The sequence below is a fragment of the Monodon monoceros genome, unplaced genomic scaffold (assembly GCF_005190385.1).
Source record: "Monodon monoceros isolate NGI ecotype Baffin Bay Population unplaced genomic scaffold, NGI_Narwhal_1 Super_Scaffold_12, whole genome shotgun sequence".
NCBI classification, from domain to species: domain Eukaryota; kingdom Metazoa; phylum Chordata; class Mammalia; order Artiodactyla; family Monodontidae; genus Monodon; species Monodon monoceros.
This window is the reverse complement of record NW_021703768.1, coordinates 75,507,548-75,529,177: the sequence shown is the minus strand read 5'-3', so window position 1 is coordinate 75,529,177 and position 21,630 is coordinate 75,507,548. Positions and strand designations below refer to the sequence as shown.

The 21,630-nt window shown below is 34.8% G+C and overlaps 1 long non-coding RNA gene across 3 annotated transcripts in view; it reads left to right on the top strand.

The window, feature by feature from the left end:
- Window positions 1–21,630, top strand: part of LOC114892009 — a 458,069-nt gene that overhangs the window by 13,231 nt on the left and 423,208 nt on the right. For 2 of the 3 annotated variants that reach the window (XR_003792668.1, XR_003792667.1), the window contains exons 3-5: window positions 2,861–2,982; window positions 4,175–4,276; window positions 5,192–5,287. This is a non-coding gene — a long non-coding RNA (uncharacterized LOC114892009). Of the gene's footprint in view, window positions 1–2,860; window positions 2,983–4,174; window positions 4,277–5,191; window positions 5,288–5,430; window positions 5,478–21,630 lie in introns of all 3 variants that reach the window. The other variant, XR_003792669.1, reaches the window with a different exon arrangement.

Sequence of the window (21,630 nt, the reverse complement as noted above, 5' to 3'; positions counted from 1 at the left end):
TCAGGGGAAAAAAAATCGTTTCCCTTTGTGGGTGTATATTTTGCTAGGGCTGCTGTAACAAAGTACCACAAATGGGGGTAGCTTAAGCAACAGTAACTTATTGTCTCTCAGTTCTGTAGGCTAGAAGTCCAAGATTAAGATGTTGGCAGGGTTGGTTCTTCTGAGGGCTGTGAGGGAGAGAATCTATTCCATGCCTCTTTCCATAGCTTGTGCTGGTGTGCTGGCAGTCTTTGGTGGTCTTTGACTTGTAGATGCATAACCCTGACCCTTGCCTTCATCTTCATGTAGTGTCCTCCCTGTGTGTATTATTGTCTCTGTGTCCAAATTTCCTCTATTTATAAGGACATCAGTCATATTGGATCAGAACTCACCCTAATGACCTCATTTTAACTTGATTATCTGCAAAGACCCTATTCCCAAATAAGGTCACATTCATAGGTACTGAGGGTTAGGACTTCAACATCTTTTAGGGGGACACAATGCAACTCATAATAGTAGGCAGTTTCTTCTGAGATAATAGATTTGAAAACTCTTTTGTAGTTTGTAGGTTATATGCATAAATTTGCAGTTTATCAAATCATTGGTGTACTTACAGGCACATATATCCATAAATGAGTCACGTCTGAATATTTGTTTTAGAATAAGACTGATTTTGCACTAGCATTCTCTTTTTTTATTCACTAGTATTCTTGTAGAAAATCATAGGAAGAACAAACGAGAACTATTCAGGAAGGATTTCAATAAATAATATGATTGTATGTCTCAATATGTGGGGCAGATAATGAGCTATTGGTAATGTATGTATAAGATCATTATAGCTGGCGACATGATGAAGTTGGGATTTAGGTAGGCATTCAGGGTAAGAGGATGTTACAGAAGTAGAAATGGCATGGGTTTAGGTTCTGATGTAGGAATGAGTATTTTATGTATAGTGAGCTGTGGTGATGAAGGGAGCCTTTGGAGCCAATTATGTTGTCAAGGAATCCTGGCTCTGGCCCTTTAGGGTTAATGCCAGTAGTAGCTTTTAAGTTTCAAGGAATTGACCTAAAATTTATTTTTAATTCTGACGTGTGGAGAATTTCAAATAGATTAGGAACAAGAAGAAAAATATAACCTGTAACCCCAATACCCAGAGCTAGTCATTATTAATATTTTGGTATCTTGATACAATTTCTATGAAATTTCTGCTATGCTGTTTCCTTGAGGTTATATCACATAAACAGTTTTATAAAATAAATTAGAGTCTGTAGTATTCTCTAAATCTATATCTCAGTTCAAGATCCACTGGGTAACAAACCTAATGGTCATTGGTGAATTGGGTCACCATAGTTCCATAAACCATTAAAGTCAAGTCAGCTTTGTTTTATGATTTGGTCCCATGCCTCTAGTCTTGTCTTTCCTCCGATCTTTCACACTGCTGCCAAGATCTTTTTATTTTTTATTTTTATTTTTGCAGTACGCGGGCCTCTCACTGCTGTGACCTCTCCCGTTGCGGAGCACAGGTTCCGGACGTGCAGGCTCAGTGGCCATGGCTCACGGGCCCAGCCGCTCCGCGGCATGTGGGATCCTCCCGGACCAGGGCATGAACCCATGTCCCCTGTATCGGCAGGTGGACTCTCAACCACTGCGCCACCAGGGAAGCCCCCCAAGATCTTTTTAATGATCATGTCATGCTCTTGGCTTACCTCCTTTGGTCAGGACAGAGGTCCAGCTTTTTAGCATAATAAGGCATCTCTGTGATCTTTCTTATGCCTTTTCTCCCCCTCATCTGCTGCCTTCCCAAAAGCTGCTTGAAGTTCTCAATATATTGTGTACCCTTTTGCATACCTATAATTTTTCACCTCTTCCTTCTGCTAAGAATGCCCTTTCTCTGTCCCTCTGTTCAGCAGCTACTCATTCTTTAGTACTCATCTCACATGACATTTCCTCTCTAAAGCTTTTATTCTAAGACAGTTTTCCTCCCTTTTAGTATCTGTAGCACTTTCTATAAAACTTGTTATGAACTGATTTCAGAGTATTATAATGGCTATTTTCCATGTTTATCTTTCTTACTAGACTGAGTTATTTAAGGGCAGGGATCATGTGTTATTTACACTAATATCCATGGAACTTAGTATGGTACCTAGTAGGTGTTTGAGCAAAGCATTTGTTGAATTAATAAATAATGTTGGACTTCCCTGGTGGCGCAGTGGTTAAGGATCCGCCTGCCAATGCAGGGGACACGGGTTCGATCCCTAGTCCGGGAAGATCCCACATGCTGCGGAGCAGGTAAGCCCGTGCGCCACAACTACTGAGCCTGCACTCTAGAGCCTGCAAGCCACAACTACTGAGCCTGCATGCCTAGAGCCTGTGCCCTGCAACAAGAGAAGCCACTGCAATGAGAAGCCCGTGCACCACAACGAAGAGTAGCCCCTGCTCGCCGCAACTAGAGAAAGCCTGTGTGCAGCAATGAATACATGATGCAGCCAAAAAGAAATATAAATAAATAAATAAATAAATAATCTTGTGTCTTTTCATCTTATACTGTCCTGCCAGGAATGGTAGCTGTAGCTAGAATAAGTGATTATTTTGGAGGTGACAGGTGAAGGAGTAAGATGACTAGTTCAATTCAACTTATCAGACATTTATTAAGTATTTAAAAATGGTAAGGTGCTCTGCTAGGCATTGTTGAAATGGGAAACCAATATGAAGAGGAACTTCGGGAGTTTGCAGCCTAATTCCCAATTTTGATGAGTTGGTGAGGGATGATGATAAGGAATGTAATGAAGAGTTGATAAGGAGAATGATCCTTTAAAACAGAATTGTGACTGGAAACATTTGTTATAGTGCCTTAAAATGAACAAAGATTATTTGTTTACAGGTGGCAGTAGACCTGCATCGCAGGTTGTAGCAGATGTTCTCAACATTTCTCTTGAAATTTCCTTATCTCCGTTTGCAAGAGGAGCCCCAGAGCCTCATCCCTGTGGTAGCTGCCATGTTCTGGTATGATGCTGTGCTCTTCCTCTTCATCCTTCCTGTTCTAACAAAGGATCTGGGGTAGAATTTAGCTGTTTGTTATTGTAAGCAACTATGTAGAAAAGGAAGTGGAATGTTTCAATAATACTGATATTGTGATTTCTTTGAGATTGTGTACTATGCCTTGTTATTTTTATACCTGTCATAGAATCCCCAGGCATAAAAAGTTAAAAAATAGTGATTGCCTTGCTCATCATAGGTACTTAGCATTGTGATTTTGTTTGAATGGTATCCAGTTGTTAGCTGCTTCTTAGTGAAGTTTTTTTCTTGTTTTTTGAATTAAAAAAATTTTTTTTTGGCCACACCACCTGGCTTGTGGGATCTTAGTTCCCTGACCAGGGATTGAACCTGCACCCCCTGCACCGGAAGCACGGAGTCTTAACCACTGGATCGCCCGGGGAAGTCCTGCTTTTTAATGATTTTTAACAAATATTAATCTCTTACTCCCTTAAATAATAAAGAAGCACATAACATTAATTTTACTTATACTAAAAACTATGTCTTCAGCAATGTTTAGCTAGCTCCTCAACTCTTATGAAGGACATTCAACTGGCAACTGATAAAATTCCATATCGGGAGTATTTATTTACAAAACCTCTGTTCTGCATTAACATGAATGAACACTGAAGCTAGTAACACAATTATTTTTTCTTCGTGAAAAGTAGAAGTATTTTTCAGAATTCTGGGAAATGTCGAAGTAATTTTGGCTGTAGTCATACTGCATTTAATGCTATTGAGAATATTGCTAACATTAACAAAAATATTCTGTAATTTCCTCAGTTATTGCTACTGGTGATGAGGGATGAAAAGTTGGCATGCATTCATGTTTTGAGCATTTTCATTATACACGTTGGATTTTACATGTCAGAAGCAATTTTTGTTTTAGTTAAGACAGCTGAGAACATTTTTACTAGGGATAGAGGTCAGGCTGTGATTATTTGTATTTTTAGGTCAGTGATGTATAGAATACAATTAATATGTCAGAGTAAATACATGTACAATTTTTGTATGTAAGTATTATGCAGTATTTATATATTTTTGTGACTTTATTTTTAGTTCATCAGGACACAGTGGTTGGGACCAAGGCATAGGTTTCATTGCTATATTGACAATTTTATTTTGTTATTTTCTGTGACCACTGGTAACACTTATCTTTCAGGTATAAGCTGTTATTCACCAGGGAGCTTTGGCAATAGAATGGCTGTATCAGGAAGTCCATCTCCACCGTGGAAAAACAACTTGAAACTCGTCTTTATTGACGGTGAGTCAGTGTCATCTTCATACAGGAAAGATCATGCTAGTATTATTTCATGTTTTCAGTATTATCAAATAACAGTTTGGTTTAAACCTTGTTTTGTGAGACATCATTAGGGTGGTGAACCATAATGCTTCATTACTTATGTCTAAAGGATTGCATAAAAGTCAGCCTAATAGTAGAAAAGAATGGAAGTAATAATTTGATGTTTATGAATATACCTAAAAGTAGTTGGATTAGTTTCTCTCTCACCCCTATTCTTATTTCTATATAACACATGCTAGTTAACTTACAATTCATGACTTTTATTTGAATAAATATTGGCTAGAATAGAATCACATGTATTACATGCTTATTTTAAAATATATTACTGATTTCAGGAAATTTCAGAATAACTGCAGTGTAATTGTATAGATTCTCTTCCATTTTCAAATACATAGATTATTTGGTCTTTCAACTGGTAGCCATTGTTAATGCTAGCCGCACGTTTGCTATCCCAGAGATACAGTGGATGACTACATATATACGTTTAATATTATCACAGGAGTTAGTGTATCTACGTAGCAATCTTTAGTTCAGGTTAATATCATTTAATGTATATTTAATAATCATAACTTCATTTTACTATACTAATTACATTTGTGACTTGACCCAACCTTACGTAACCATGAGTATGTGTATATATGTATATATGCATACATACATATGTATGTGTGTATATATGTATGTATAAGTAACTTGATACAGTTACCGATGTTGCTTTGGCCCTCTTTATTCTAGTTGTTTTCACTTGAATCATCTTCATTGTCAGGTCGTCAAAGTAAATTTTCTTTTACGGTCTTGCTTTACTAGTATTCTACCTTATTTATAGTTTTATTGTTATTATATTTTTATTTTTTTTTATTTATTTTTTTCTTACAGAGTATAAACAAATCCCAAGGTCAGAGACTGGTAGGACTGATGCTCACTGAAGTCAAAGAAACGCCTCACTCTAGGGAGAGGATCCTTATACGACAGGTACATGTTGTTACATGATTATAACCAGCCTTACCATCTGTACTAAATCTTTTTGTAAGAGGCGATGAAATAAAAAAAGGAATGACATGGCACTGTATTTGGAGAAAAGGTTTGATTGTACCATTTTCCTTTTCCTTAAAAAGGCTTGCAGTATTCCTATAGTAAGATTGGACTCTTCTTCCCATGCTCTGTAAGTAATTAAGTGTAACGATGCATTTTTCAAAATCTCTTTCCTTGAAAACATTATTTTTAGATGATTTGTCTCATATTAATATTGTTTTCACATTAAGCCTACATCAAACATTTGCAGTTGGACTAGACTTTGGAAATTTCTTTGATGCTAGTCAGACAAAATTATTTAGTGTATAAACATGAGTTTATCATAACTAGAATAATTTCTATTGTATCTATAATAATAAGATACTATTTATTGAATAATTACTGTTTGCTCAGCCCTGTGCTGAGGGCTTTCTGTGCTTCATTGTATCTCCGCAACAGTGTTGTGGGGCAGGAATAATTACCCCAGGTTTGCAGATAAGGAAACTAAGACTTAGAGAGTTTCATAATTTGTATAAGGTCAGTGGCTGACCCAGGATTCCAACCCTGGACTCTGTGACCTCAGAGCTTCTGCTCAAAGCTCCTGTTTATAAACGCTGCATTAAGCTGCATGAAGCTTTTATGTATGCAGTTCAAGACTAGGCTACTTTATTTTTGAAGCATAGTCTGGCTAGTTCACAGTGATTTTATACTACTGATTGAGGTACGCCAAAATGTGTGTGTGGAAAACATTTGCTTTTGTGACTTTACATGGACATAACTTTTGACAGTCAGTATATTATCCATGCTTAATATTGTGTGTGTAGGCGTGTGCATATATCACATATATGAATTCTTTAAGTAGAATCTTGATGATGCCTCCTTGTTAAGCTTGGTGTATCTTTAATGTCTACCCCACTCTTCAGGTAGTAGAATTGCTGTTCGGTTCACAAGTTTGCTAGAGGCTGAGACCCTTGTTTTGGGAGGTTATTTACATATGAATATAAGACAGGTAGGCTAAAATGGTGATATTAATTCTCTATCAGATACACAATGAAATGTGAAATGTTAGTTTGACCATTGTTGAAGAAAGCCAAATGCATAAATTGTTTAGACATTATGGAAACCTATGGTCCTGTGATTTTTATGCTTAAAATTCTTCAAAGGTTTCTGTTGTTTATAAGATATATATTGTGTTAATGTACATATAGGACTTTTGTTATTGGGCCATTGCATACTGTTTCAGGCTTACCTCTGGCAGCCTTCTCCCTTACTACCCAACATCATATATATTCCTTACATGTTGACTTCAGTTAAACTGAATAGCTTGTAGTAACCCTAGTATAATTAGCTATTTGACACTTCTTTATTAATATTCTTCTTATCATTATGATCTTTCCTCCTTGCTCCCTGGTGAGTACAAACTTTTCTTTTCTTTTTTTTTTAACATCTTTATTGGGGTATAATTGCTTTACAATGGTGTGTTAGTTTCTGCTTTATAACAAAGTGAATCAGCTATACATATACATATATCCCCATATCTCCTCCCTCTTGTGTCTCCCTCCCACCCTCCCTATCCCACCCCTCTAGGTGGACACAAAGCACCGAGCTGATCTCCCTGTGCTATGCGGCTGCTTCCCACTAGCTATCTATTTTACGTTTGGTAGTGTATGTATGTCCATGCCTCTCCCTCACTTTGTCACAGCTCACCCTTCCCCCTCCCCGAGTACGAACTTTTCATTCAAGATTCAGCTTTGGTACTTCCCTGAAGCCTTTCGTGACTACTGACCTCTGTCATTGTACCTTACATTCTTTGAGCCTTTCCAGTACATAGATCTATTCTAGACCCTATATTTTATTGTACTTATTTACCTATATGAGTCTTTCTAACTAGACTATAGATTTCTTAAGGGCAAGTAAAAAGGCTGTCTGATTCATTTTTCTCATTCCCAGTTTTTATCACAATATCTGACACATAATAGATGCTTAATAAGCATTTGTTGAATGAATGGTTAATCTCTGTCGGAAAGAAAAGATGATCCTCACAGTTGGTGTGATAATGGTGATAAAGTGAATTCCAAGGTGGAGTGCTGCTACACTTTTCACACATGCAGTGTGGAAAACAGTATCTTTCCTGAGGTCTCACCATAATCGTACTTGCTTCTTGGAATCAATATAGTATATGTCTGGAATTTGTTATCTTGAACACCATTTATTATTGGAAATTAACTCACAAAATTTAGATAGTTGAATTTTTCATAAATATTAGATTTCAATAATGAGTAGGATAGGTCTTGACTTAAGGACTTATTACTTTCCTTAGGGAAGGCCACATGTGGGCTGGTGTTATAATCAGTCTAAAGTTGTATAAAGACTATTTTGCTTGAAAATTATGAAAAGTAAGTCAAAGAATGAGCCTATTTGTTATCACATTTAAAGTTCTATTTGCTTTAAAATTGTGTAATTCTTATGTCATGCCATCCTGCTAAAATGCTAATAATGGCCAGTATTATCAGAGTGACAAATTCTTACATAGTTTAGTAGTTTTACATTTTGAAAAACACTAACTTATCATATTACCCCTTTAGTAATATGCCAAGCTTTAAGTTGGTTTATATTTTTTATATTTAATAAGATTATACTAATAACTGTAGTACACAGTATATATCTATTATATAATTCAATGCTTATATATTATAATAACTTAATATTATGTATAATGAGAAATATATATATTATTTAATAACATATATTAGAGGTCAAATGTTCTTTGGCCATCAGCTTATGTTATAGTTTTAACTGAGGAAATAGTATACAATGAAGATATTAATAGGAAGTTTAATGCTTCTGATAGTAACAAAATTCTGTTAAATGATTTTACTTGTTTTAGACTATATAGAAACAACTTAAGAAAATACACTGAATCAGAATAAGTTATCCTGAAATAGCATATTCACTAAATAATTTAAAATAAGGCGAGTGTTGAGGGGGTTGGAAGGAATGAAGTTTTCTTTGCTAAAGCTATAAACACTAAGACTTTTAATTTCGTAGGAAGACATTAAATACTCTGGTCATCAACTTGTGTATCCTTTAGCCTATTTAATAGTTAAAAACTTCTAAGTAAATATGTGTGATTTAATTTGTGCTGCTGAGAAACTGATCAAAAGTGGCAATAAAAGTCACATAATGAAATAAGAATACTAAAAAAAATCCAGGGATTTTACTGTGGCTCATTATTCATTCCATTTCTGGCAGCTTTCATGATTACAAATCACTTGATTGACTAACTAGACATTCTCAAAGTGAATTATGAATCAGGTTCATTTTTCCTGGTTGATAGTTGGCACATGCTGTAACTCATACTTTGTGATATATCAAATTCTTGTAACAGAAATAAGAGATATAATCAACTCTTTATTTCAGGAAAACTAAATTGCCTTTTCAAAAAATGAAATGTTGCTAACATTTTAACAACACAATGTGATTCCCGCTTTAGTTTTCCAGGGTGGAAATCACAGTGGTGACATTATTTTTCAGTTAAAAAAAATCTTTAGAATGATTTTCCATCAGGCATAAAACTCCTATTGATACCAGTCCTATAGGCTGCTTGGGCAGTTGCTTGAGCCTAGGTTGCAAAAACAATTACATTGCTTTCTTACTATTTGAAAAATGCATGTTGGAGGAATGGTACATTTTTAACATTTTCCTTTGTAGGAAATGCATTTTCCCCTAAATACCTAATTCATAATGAAGCCATGATGTTGCAAACTTTAAAACGTGAAGCATTTTAATGCTTATTAATAGAGAGGGTCTCTTTTTGAGTAGAGAAAAGGATCCATAGTGACCTGAATCTTTCCATTCGTAAAACCAAATCAAGGGGGTCAATTCTGCTTTCAAATGAATTTTGTTCTCTTTTGACTTATTAAGAGTTCTTCATGCATAACTACACTGGCAATTGAATGGCAGAAAATTCCTGTAGTATAACTGCATTTTCCTTGATCCCATCCACCCAAGCAATTGAAAATAAATGGGTGCTCCATAATGTGATATATTCAAAATTTGAGAATTTTGCACAAAATTCAGTCATTGCCGTAGTAAAACTGAGGTCCCTTCATTGAAAATTCTGAGGCTTGAGAATGTAGAGCCCAATTGTTTAACAGTATTATTATGAGATACTCTTACTAATAAAAATATTGTGTATGATAAAGTAATACTGTGTTACTTATAAAAGCAAAATCATCAAAGTTAATGGAAACTTTGCATGTATAAGGATCATAGAATTGTACTGCCATAATTTCCCTCTATGTAAAAGCACAGTAATTAATATCTCAGAGTTCCAACGCCTTTTAACTTGCTTTCTTTTATGAATAAGATTTATTTATATTGGAACCAAAAATTGTTTTATTGCTGTTTCATTGTCCTTAAAAATGTTTTATAAAACTTTATTTTCTGAATAAAATTCTTCTACTATATTATTTTATCTGAAAAGGTGGAATAGTAACTTATAATTACACATCATTCTATAAACACAGCTATAAGCTTTTAATTTTAATGTTGTGTTATCTCTAGAACTGTCTAAAGTTCTTGAATTTATGCTTTAGTAACCTTGAAATTTCATTTTTATCCCCTAACACCATTAATTATGTGCCTAGTAGTTAAAATTGCTATTAAAATCTTTTATGGGATTAAAATTTTATTCCTGATTAGGCAATGAATTATATATTTAATCAGTTATTATATTCATTTAAAAATTATGACCAAAAGATTAATTCTCCAAAGATGTTTTTAACAATATAAACCATTCTAGTAGAATTGGAATTAAGGAATTAGAATTGGAGAGACAAAGGATCAATTTACTAATTATAGAAAAAAAAACATAAAGTCTTTTATGCCTTTGGTAGATTTTGTGAAATGACCATAAACTAAAGTGGGGCCGTAAAATACTGTCAATTTTCCAGCTTGGCTCAGTGCTTTTTACCTCTGTGACATAGCTGTACATTTGGAATCTAGAAACATTTATTATACTTCTTTGGGTATATTGAGGTAAGCAATATATAGTAAAATGGGTTTTTGTTGCTGTGACCTGGCCATAACACTTGGGAATAGAAGAAGACTGGGATGGAAAGGAGGAGACAAAAATATTTTTTTAAGCCACAGAAATGGACTGAATTATTTTGATCATTTGTTTATGTTGACTTAATAAAAGAGATTTCTAGATTGTCTCCATCTTGTGATGTACAACCTGATTGCTTCCATTAATTGATTGCCTTGAACAATTTAGCATTAGTATAGTCATTGTGAGAGGGGATGGAAGTATCTGGAGATTATGGGAAAACTGAAGTAAAATATTCAAGAATAAATGTCTGGTATTTGCATTTCTAGGTAAATGTTTAAAGGGTTCAGGATGTCCAATATAAATAAAATCTGCCAAAGGCTTCTGTTCCAGAGTTTACACTTTAACCTTTGACATTTATTCTCCCTTCCTTTTCTCACTAAATGTACAAGAAAATAAAATTTGCATTTTTGTAACATGGTCCAAGCATCTCATATTACATAAATATATATTGCATTTCTCAATATCAACATTACATTGGTGTCCCTATTCTAGTTTTGTACAATGAAAGTGGCAGTTTCTATCCTAGTAATATAAAGTGAATTTTTAAGTAGCATCCGATATATTAAAATTTATGGCCCTTTTGAGTATTTTTGGTTAAATCCTTCCTTGGCATAGATTTGATAAGATCTTTATTTCTCTTGTTTAGGTATATGCTAAAGGGTGGAACTACAGATTAATAGGTGTGGAGTACACAATTATATATTACTTTTTATTACATGAACACTAATATGGTATAAGTGCATGCTGTATGATTTTAGGCCTGTATGCTATTGATGTTATGGATAATCTCTAAAAGAATTCTTTAAGAACTTCCTTTTGGACTTCCCTGATTAAGGCTTTGCCTTCCAATGCAGGGAGTGCGGGTTCAATCCCTGGCTGGGGAGCTAAGATCCTGTATGCCTCGTGGCCAAAAAACCAAAACTTAAAAAACAGAAGCAATATTGTAACAAATTCAATAAAGAATGATACATGGTTAAAAAATGATATATGGTTTTGATCCTGAGAAGTCTGTTATTATGCAAAAAAATTCAAGGGACTTGAATTTTGAAGGTGATAGATGCTGGTTGGAATCAGTGATTTAGGATTGATATCAAAGAAGAACAGAAAAAAGGCATTTTGTTTTAGTTAAAACTAAAGGTTGAAAGCAACATATAATATTATTTTTGGTGTATTCTACTTTTGATGTCAACTTTGTACTTTAAAGCAGCGGTCCCCAACCTTTTTTGGCACCAGGGACCGGTTTTGTGGAGGACAATTTTTCCATGGACCCGGGGGTGGGGGGAGGGGATGGTTCGGGCGGTAATATGAGCGATGGGAGCCTCAGAGGAAGCTTTGCTCGCTCACTGGCTGCTCACCTCCTGCTGTGTGACCCGGTTCCTAACAGGCCGCGGACTGGTAGCGCTCTGTGGCCTGGAGGTTGGGGACCTCTGCTTTAAAGCCTCAAAACAAATCGTTCACTTCAGTTGGTGTATTAGTTCGGATTCTCCAGAGAAACAGAACCAATAAGATATATATAACGTATACATATACACACATGCATTTATGATTTATTTTAAGAGAGTGGCTCGCATGATTGTGGGGACTTGGCGTGTCTAAATCTGGTAGGGCAGGCTGGCGGGCTGTAAACTTAGGCAGAAGATAACGCTGCAGTCTGGAGGCAGAATTTCTTGTCTGGGACTTTGCTCTTAAGGCCTTCAGCTCATGGGATGAGGCCCACCCAAGTTATTGAGGGTAATTCTGTTACCTAAAGTCAGCTGACTGTAGATGGTAACTGTATCTACAGATAACGCCTAACACAGTAACGCTAACAAGTGTTTGATTAAATAACTGGAAACGATAGCATAGCCAAGTTGACACATAAAATTAACCATTAGAGTTGGTCATTAAAAAATTGTTTATGTTACAAGTCACAGAAATGCCTAGGGTCAAACTATCACCACAGAACATGTTAGGCAACTTTCTTGAAATGAAAACTATCAGTTCCAGAGATAATAGCTGATATCCATTTGTTCATTAACAAATATTAATTGACTGCTCTGTATGTGCCTACACTGGAAAAGAATGGCATGCAAGACCGTGAATGGACTCTACTTTCACGTAGTTTACTGATTAATGTTGATGCTTAGGAAAAAGGCAAAAAGTGGTTGTTAACACAAAAACGAATCCACTTGACAGAAGCCCAGTTTTCCTCTGACTTGCCTTATGTAAATTTACATACACAAACCTTATGATATCTCAATGTGTAAAATAGTCACCTTTCCCTTTGATTATTTGTATTACTTCCATATTGTTCTTTAGAGATTTCTAAGAACAGTTTTGGAAAATTTTCATATTTTAGTTCATTGGTACTGTGGAACTGACTGTTTTTAAAGCACCATGCCCTTTAATCTGTAAGTAGAAACTCCTCTCTGTATCAATTTACATTGCCCTTATATTTATTTATTATGTGCTGTAAAAATCATAATAAAAACTCTTTTAAAACTGAGAACTGTTATATGCTAGATACTTTATAAAATGTCTCTCTAATTCCTTCATTCGTAGCTCCGTTTTAGAGATGAGGAAATCGATGTTCAGAGAGGTTAAATAACTTGCCCATGGTTATACAACCTGTAGGTGATGGAACATGACTGAAACTCAATTCTGTCTGGATCTGAAGCCCATGTTTTTTTCCCTATCCTACCCAACTTGTCTTTGTATGAAACGTCTTAGGTTGGCTACTGGATCTCTTGGAACAGCCTATATAATTATATATTTCTCAGACTATAAGGATCCCTGTTAGTTTTCATTATAATTTAGGTCTAAATAAAAGTTTCTGTCTTCTACTGAATATACAACTTTTGGCAAATGACTAAAATGTGCTATTTCCCTTTTTGCCTTGGCTGCCTATAAGCTCAAGTTTAATATTTTTTAAATAAATTTATTTATTCATTTACTTAGTTTTGGCTGTGTTGGGTCTTTGTTGCTGCACACAGGCTTTCTCTAGTTGTGGTGAGTGGGGGCTACTCTTCGTTGCAGTGCAAGGGCTTCTCGTTGCGGTAGCTTCTCTTGTTGCAGAGCATGGGCTCTAGGCATGTGGACTTCAGTAGTTGTGGCATGCAAGCTCAGTAGTTATAGCTCACGGGCTCTAGAGCGCAGGCTCAGTAGTTGTGACACACGGGCTTAGTTGCTCTGTGGCATGTGGGATCTTCCCGGACCATGGCTCAAACCCATGTCCCCTGCGTTGGCAGGTGGATTCTTAACCACTGCACCACCAGGGAAGTCCCAAATTTAATATTAATACTACTCGCTTTTAGTAATTTCCTCATCTGTGGTTCCTTGTGTAACCATGTTCTACATTTGTTCATTTAATTACTGAGCTCTCCTTTATCTTTAGTTTTAAATTAACCTGTTGTATACAATGTTTTAAATTATAAATGAACATAGTCTTTTAAAGAAGGGAGGTATGGATTATAGATAGATGAAAATGAATACAGAACATTTATTTATTATTTTGTAATCTGATTGCTTTGTTTTTTTCACTGATGTGTCCATGTACTTAAAACAATATATAACACATAGTAGATGTTAGTGAATGTGTAGATTGAATTCATATAACCTTCTCTCAGACATCTAGTTGATTCTAAGCAGAGTTTAAATTTGGTTACATTTAATGCATTTACTGATGTGGTAGACTTTGCTGTTCTATTTTTCACTTTCCATGGCTTTTCTATTTTTCTCTCCCTTTTTACTTTCTTTTGGATTGATGTGATGATTAATTTTATGTGTCAACTTGACTAGGCCACAGGGTGCCCAGATAGTTCATCAAACATTGTGGTGTGTCCATGAGAGTATTTCTGAATGAGATTAACATTTGAATTGGTAGATTGAGTAAAGCAGATTGCCCTTCCCAATATGGGTGAGCCTCATCCAATCTCTTGAAGATCTGAATAGAACAAAAAGATGAGTAAGAAGGAATTCCTTTTGCCTCATTGCCTTTGAGCTGGGACATCAGTTTTTTTTTTCCCCACCGTCAGACTCAACCTGAAACATCTTCCTGGGCCCCAAGCCTACTGGCTTTCAGACTAGGACCATACTATTGGCTCTCCTGGTTCTTAGGCCTTTGGACTTGGACTGGGACTATACCATCAGCTCTCCTGAGTCTGCTGATTGCTGACTGCAGATCTTGGGGCTTGTTAGCCTCCAAAATTGCATTGGCCAATTTCTCATAATAAATATTTCTCTCTCTCTCTAGATACACACACACACACACACACACACACACACACACACACACACACCCCACACCCTATTGGTTTTTGGTTCTGTAATGCTGACTAATACAATTGATAATTTTTTTATTATTCCATTTTCTCTCTAATAATATAGAAGTTATACATTCTGTTTCTATTCATTTATTGGTTACTCTAGAAATTAGAATAAACATAATTATCAAAGTCTCAAGTCAATCATTACCTTTAACTTCCTTCTGGATAATATAAAGACTTTAGAATACTTTAACCCCAGTCCCCCTCTCCTGAACATTGTTGTGTTATGTTTATCTTTAACCCCACGAGACTTTATTACTATGAATTTTTTATACTTGATGTTTATGTATGTATACTCACGTATTTGTCACTTTATTTGCTCTTGGTTCTTTCTTGCATGTTAGGTCTTTTATCTGGGAGCTCATTGCTGCTACCTGTAGTTTATCTTTAGCATTTCTTCTAGAGAGTATCTGCTGATGACACACTGCATTTTCATTGTTCTGAAGAAGCCTCTATTTTGTGTTCATTCTTTAAACATATTTCTCTGGGTATAAAATTCAGGGATGGCAATTTTGTTTGTCCTTGTGTTTAAGATCTCATTCCATTGTTTTCTAGTTTTCACTGTTGTTTTTGTGATGCCAGTTACCAGTCTGACTTTCATGTATGTATATATGTATGTATATTCATATATGTGTGTGTATATGTAGCTTTGGGGTATGTCATATAATTTTGCATATTAATTTAATTCACCCATTTCAAGTATATATTCAATGATTTTTTTAGTAAATTTAGTAAGTTGTGCAGCCATCACCATTGATCAGTTTGGGGGCATTCCTGTCACCCAAATAAGATTACTTATGTTCATTAACTGTTAATCTCCATCCCCTCTCCTTTTTTTTGAATTGAAGTATAGTTGCTTTACACTGTTGTGTTAGTTTCAGGTGTACAGCAAAGTGATTCAGTTGTATATGTATATATATATTCTTTTTCAGATTCTTTTCTATTGTAGGTTATTACAAGATATTGAATATATTTCCCTGTGCTATGTAGTAGGTCCTTGTTGTTTATTTTATATATAGTAGTGTGTATCTGTTAATCCCAAACTCCTAATTTATCTCCCCCACTTTTCCCCTTTGGTAACTTCTATCCCTTCTCCTTTACTCCAGACCATACTAATCTATTTTTTTTCTCTGTAGATTTTCCTTTCTTGGAAATTTCATATAAATTAAACCATACATTGTGTGGTCTTTTGTGCTAGTATTCTTTGAGTTAGAATAACATATATTTTTTCACACTGAAAGTGTTTGATGTCTAACCTCTTTGGTGTACTCAGTAAGCATCTACTATCTTCAATCATTTATGAAAATTATGGAGGCTTCTGAAATACTAAGATATACATAAGCATGAGAATACTACTAAATATGATAATTTCATTAGGATGCTTTATTGTGTCTCACTTGTGTAATGTTACTGTTTAATATTAACATTTTAATTTATTTTTTATTTTCTATTTTTATTTTTTAAATTTTCATTTAATATTTGAGTATAGTTGATTAACAGTGTTGTGTTAGTTTCAGGTGTACAGCAAAGTAATTCAGTTATACATATACATGTATGTATTCTTTTTTCAAATTCTTTTCCCATTTAGCTTATTACAGAATACTGAGCAGAGTTCCTTATGCTATACAGTAGGTCACTGTTGGTTATGTATTTTAAATATAGCAGTGTGTACGTGTCAATCCCAAACTCCCAATCTATCCCTCCCCCCAACCCTTCCTCCCTAGAATAATATTTTTGAGCTTCATATATGTCAGAGCACGTGTTAGTAATTTGTTCTTTTTATTGATGAGTAGTATTCCACTGTATGCGTATACTACATCATGTCTGTCCATTCATCAGTTGATGGATATTTAGGTTTATATGGTTTTCAACTATGAATATGAGTAATGCTGCTAAGAGAATCCATGTGTAAGTCTTTGTGTAAATATATGTTTTAATTGCTCTTGGGTAGATACCTAAAAGTAAAATTGTTCAGTCATTTGGAACATTTATTTTTAACTTTTTACGAGACTTCCAAACTGTCCAAAGTGGTTGCATCATTTTATGGTCCCACCAGCAAAGTATGAGGACCCTTCTTTCTCCACATCCTTGCCAACATTTGCTATTATCTGTTTTTTTTAAAAAAATTATAGCCGTTCTAGTGGGTGTGAAATTGCTTCTCATTGTGGTTTTAATTTGCATTTTACTAAACTAATGACACTGAATACCTTTTTGTGTGCTTATTAGCCACTCATATATCTTCTTTGGTGAAATGCTTTGTGAAAAATTTTACCCAAGTTTTGATTGTGTTGTTTGTCTTCTTGTATACAAAGAGTTCTTTGAATATTTTGTACACAAATCCTTTATAAGAAAATATTTCCCAAATATTTTCTCCCAGTCTGTTGCTTGTCTTTTAATTTTCATAATAATATCTTTTGAAGTATAAAAGATTTGAATTTTGATGAGGTCTAATTTATCAGATTTTAAAAAATGAACCATGTTTTTGGTGTCATATCTAAGAAAGTTTTGCCTAACCTAAGGTCTTGAAGATAATCACCTATGTTTTCTTTTGAAAGTTTGATTTGACTCTAACATTTAAATGTGTGATGTTTTGTGTTATTTTTTATGTATAGTGTGAAATAAAGGTATAACTTTATCTTTTGGCATATGGATATCCAGTTTTCCTAGTACCATTAATTAAAAAGGCTATCTTTTCCCTCAGTGAATTTCCTTTGCAACTTTGCTGAAAATTAGCTTCTTTTCTAGTGATCTACATGTCTGTCCTTGTGCCAGTACTACATTGTGTTGATAACTACTGAAGTAGCTTTATATTAAGTTTTGAAATTGGGAAGTATATGTTACCCAGCTTTGTTTGTCTTTTTCAAAATTGTTTTGGCATTCTATATAAATTCTCTATAAATTTTGCAATTCTATATGATTTGCAATTCTAAATACATTTTAGGATCATGTTGCCAATATCTGCCAAAAGCCTGCTGAAATTCTGGTAGCGATTGATGTATGAATCAATCTGGGGAACATTGGCATCTTAACAGTTTTGAACTTTCCACTCCACAAACGTGGTATCTTGACCTTCTTTTGAAGGTAGTCTTTCTCTGTCCCTCCCTCTGCTGCACCTGATTGCTTTTAAGATCTTTCTCTTTCCCTTTGGTTTTAAATGGTTTCATGATGATGTGTTTAAGTGTGGATTTCCTTTCATTTATACTGCTTGGGAAATTTGGCTTCTTGTATATGTGAATTGGTGTCTTTCATTAGTTCTGGAAAATTTTGTTGATCTATTCAAATATCTTTTTTTATTGAATCTAAAGTACCATCAATTTTAAGATGTACCATTCAGGTACCACTAAAAGAGAAAAAATTACTACTAATGCCTTAATAATAGTATTATTTAATGAATGAATTGGTCATATTGACCCTGGTTGCTTAGAAATTTATCATTTTCTCAAAGGATTTGGCAAACATCTCCACAGTTGCGTTGCTTGATGTATAGTCTTTTACATGTATCTCTGTAAGAAAGCATATCACAATTTCATATACTTGTATCTTTCTTTCTTAGGTTCTGTAAGTAATTAGTTGTTGCTTTGCAAGGTGTCCAAATCAATTCAGACTGCTATAACAAAATACCATAAACTGGGTGGCTTAAACAACAAACACTTATCTTCCACAATTCTGAAGGTTGGGAAGTCCAAGATCAAGGTGCTGGCATATTCTGTGTCTGGTGAGGACCCTCTTCCTGGTTTGTAGATGGCCGCCTTCTTGCTGTATTTTTACATGGTGGGGAAGAGAGATCATCTCTCTCATGTTTCTTATAAGGGCACTAATTCCATTCATGAAAGTTCTACCCTCAAGACCTAATTACCTCCCCAAGGTCCTACCTCTAAATACTATCAAATTGGGATTAGGACTTTAACATATGAACTTTGTGGGGAACACAAATATTTAGTTCATAGTATAAGAATATAATCACCACTCATTTGTGGTCATTATTTTAGTTATGAATATTTGCTTCACTAATGTCTGATTGTGTGCCCTTCTGTAACACAATAGCTTTTAAAAGCTTTTCTGAAGTATAATTTACATTGCAATCACTTCTCAATGGCAAGTCATAGTTTTTAAAAATTTACTTTTTCAAGGTGTACGTGATGACTTAATATACATATACGTTGTGAAATGATTACTACAATCAAGTTAATTAATGCATCCATTACCTCACATAGTCACTTTTTTTTGGTAGTGTGAACACTTAAGACCTACTTTCTTAGCAAATTTCAAGTATATAATACAGTATTTTTAACTATAATGCTGTACATTAGATCCTCATTATTCATATTATAACTGAAAGTTTGTACACTATGGACATCACATCCCCATTTCCCTCACCCCCACTCCTGGCAACCACAGTTCTACTCTCTGGTTCTATGTATTTGACTTTTTTAGATTCTAAATGTAATAAGTGAGATCTACAGTGTTTGTCTTTCTCTGTCTGATTTATTTCACTTAGCATAATGTCCTCCAGATTCATCCATATTGTTGAAAATGACAGAATTTCCTTCTTTTTGGAAGGAAATTGGCTGAATAATATTCCAGTGTGTCTGTGTGTGTGTGTGTGTGTATACACCACATTTTCCTTATCTGTTCATCCATTGATGGACACTTAGGTTATTTCCATATCTTGGCTGTTGTGAATAATGCTGCAGTGAACACAGGAGTGCAGATATCTCTTTGAGATAGCAATTTTATTTCTTTCGGTTATGCACCCAGAAGTAGGATTGCTGGATCATATGGTAGTTCTATTTTTTAATTTCTTGAGGGACCTCCATGCTTTTTCCCATAATAGCTGTATCATTTATATTCCAACCAACATTGTACAGGGGTCCTCTCTTCTCCGAACCCTTTCCAACACTTGTTATTTCTTGTCTTTTTGATGATAGCCACCCTAATAGGTGTGAGATGATAGCTCATTTTAGTTTTGATTTGCATTCCCCTGATGGTTAGTGGTGTTGAGCACCTTTTCATACACCTGTTGGCAATTTGTATGTCTTCTTTGGAAAAATGTCTATTCAGATCTTTTGCCTATTTTAAAATCAGGTTATTATTATTATTTTTGCTATTGGTTTATATTAGTTATTTATATATTTTGGGTATTAACCTCTTATCAGATATATGTGATTTGCAAATATTGGATTTTAAATTTTAGTCATTGTATTTTCAATTTCTAGAAATTTTATTTGATCTTTTTTCAAATCTGCTTTCACTTTTTATAATTTCCTGTATGTATTTTCAAGCATGCTATTAATTAATTTTTAATGTAGTAAGCATAGTTTTATAATTTGTTTCTGATAATTCTAATATTTGGAGTCTTAAGGGATCTCTTTCAGTCGTCTTTCATTTATGCAGACTTTTGACCATGGTGCTTTGTTTCCTTGTATGCTTGGTTATTTTTCTTATTGCCTTCATAAAATTATTTGGAGAGTTCTGGAGGCTTAGACTATACTTACCTTCCTATAGGGAAGATTTGCATTTGCTTTTGCTAAAGAACCTGCGACCATTCCACCAACAGTTCGAGGTTCCCTACTCAGCCAAGGTAATGAGAACCTGGTCAGCTAATCCCCACAAGGGCCAGTCTATGGCCAAAGATTTTCAGTAATGGAAGGCTGAGAGTTTATGTTTTCAGGTCTTATTTTAAGTTTTAACCCATTTCAAGTTAATTTTTGTGAGTGCTATGAGATAGATGTTCTTTTGTATCTGAGAACAGAGGTTCCCCCGTTTTCCTTCTCTTTTTTCTCCTGCTCCTCTTAGTGCCAAAGCAACCTTCACCCCACTGTCCTAGGGGTGGGGTTGAGAATGGGGAAGACAGGTTTCATTCTAGGTATTACCTTTGAGGTCCAACTTAATAAGGTGAGGGTTTTCTGTTAGCCACCCCGGTTTAGGTGGGGCTGTTTGCCTTCGATGTTCCAGAATTGAAGCTTAAATTTGCCAATTGGCAGATGTCTTCATAGGTGTTTGATGTTCTACTTACTAGAGAGATGGCATTGGGTTTTATATTTCACTAAGGATTCAGCATGACAGTTCCCCATTATCATGTCAGCTCAGTGCTTTAAAGTGATGGCATTTAAAAAAAATTCTTCATTTTTCATTTTCAGCAGGAGGGATGGTCTCAACTAGTAGTTCTCAGCTGGGGATGATTTCATCCCCTTGAGGGACATTTGGCAACATCTGAAGATATTTTTGGCTCCTATAATTGGGGTTGGGGGAGATACTGACATCTAGTCAGTAGAGACCAGTGATGCTTCTAAACATTCTACAATACATAGGATACCCTCCTGCAAAAAAGAGTTATCCAGCCCCAAATGCCAATAATACCAAGGTCTAAAAAATTTAGGCTTCCATTACTGAAAATAAAAGTTCAAGAAGATAGTTTATAATTTTAAAATTTGGAGTTTGAATAAATTGTCATACTTCCACAAATTTTATTTCATACTAATGTATATCAAGTTTTATATTCCAGCTACAGAAGATTTCCTAAACCAATTTTTATTCATGAGTATTACCATTAAGATCACATTTAAAAATATAATATGTTTTATCCTGGTACTTGTTGGCAGGGTTGAAACTAGGGTGAGGTGAGCAATGCACTTGCTTCAGGCACAAAATTCACAGTGGACAAAATATCAAAATTTTAAATAGAGACAGTTACCAACTATGTTGTGCTGTATTGGAACCTGAGGCAAAAAGAAAAATCAGTAATATTGACTCTGTATTAATTTAAAATTTTGATATTTTGTTCATCATCAGTTTTTTTACATAAATTCTGATTATTTAAAATAAGGTATTAAAATATTATTTATCTTGATAGCTGAGTTTTTTTGCACCTTCCTAAATTTGCACCC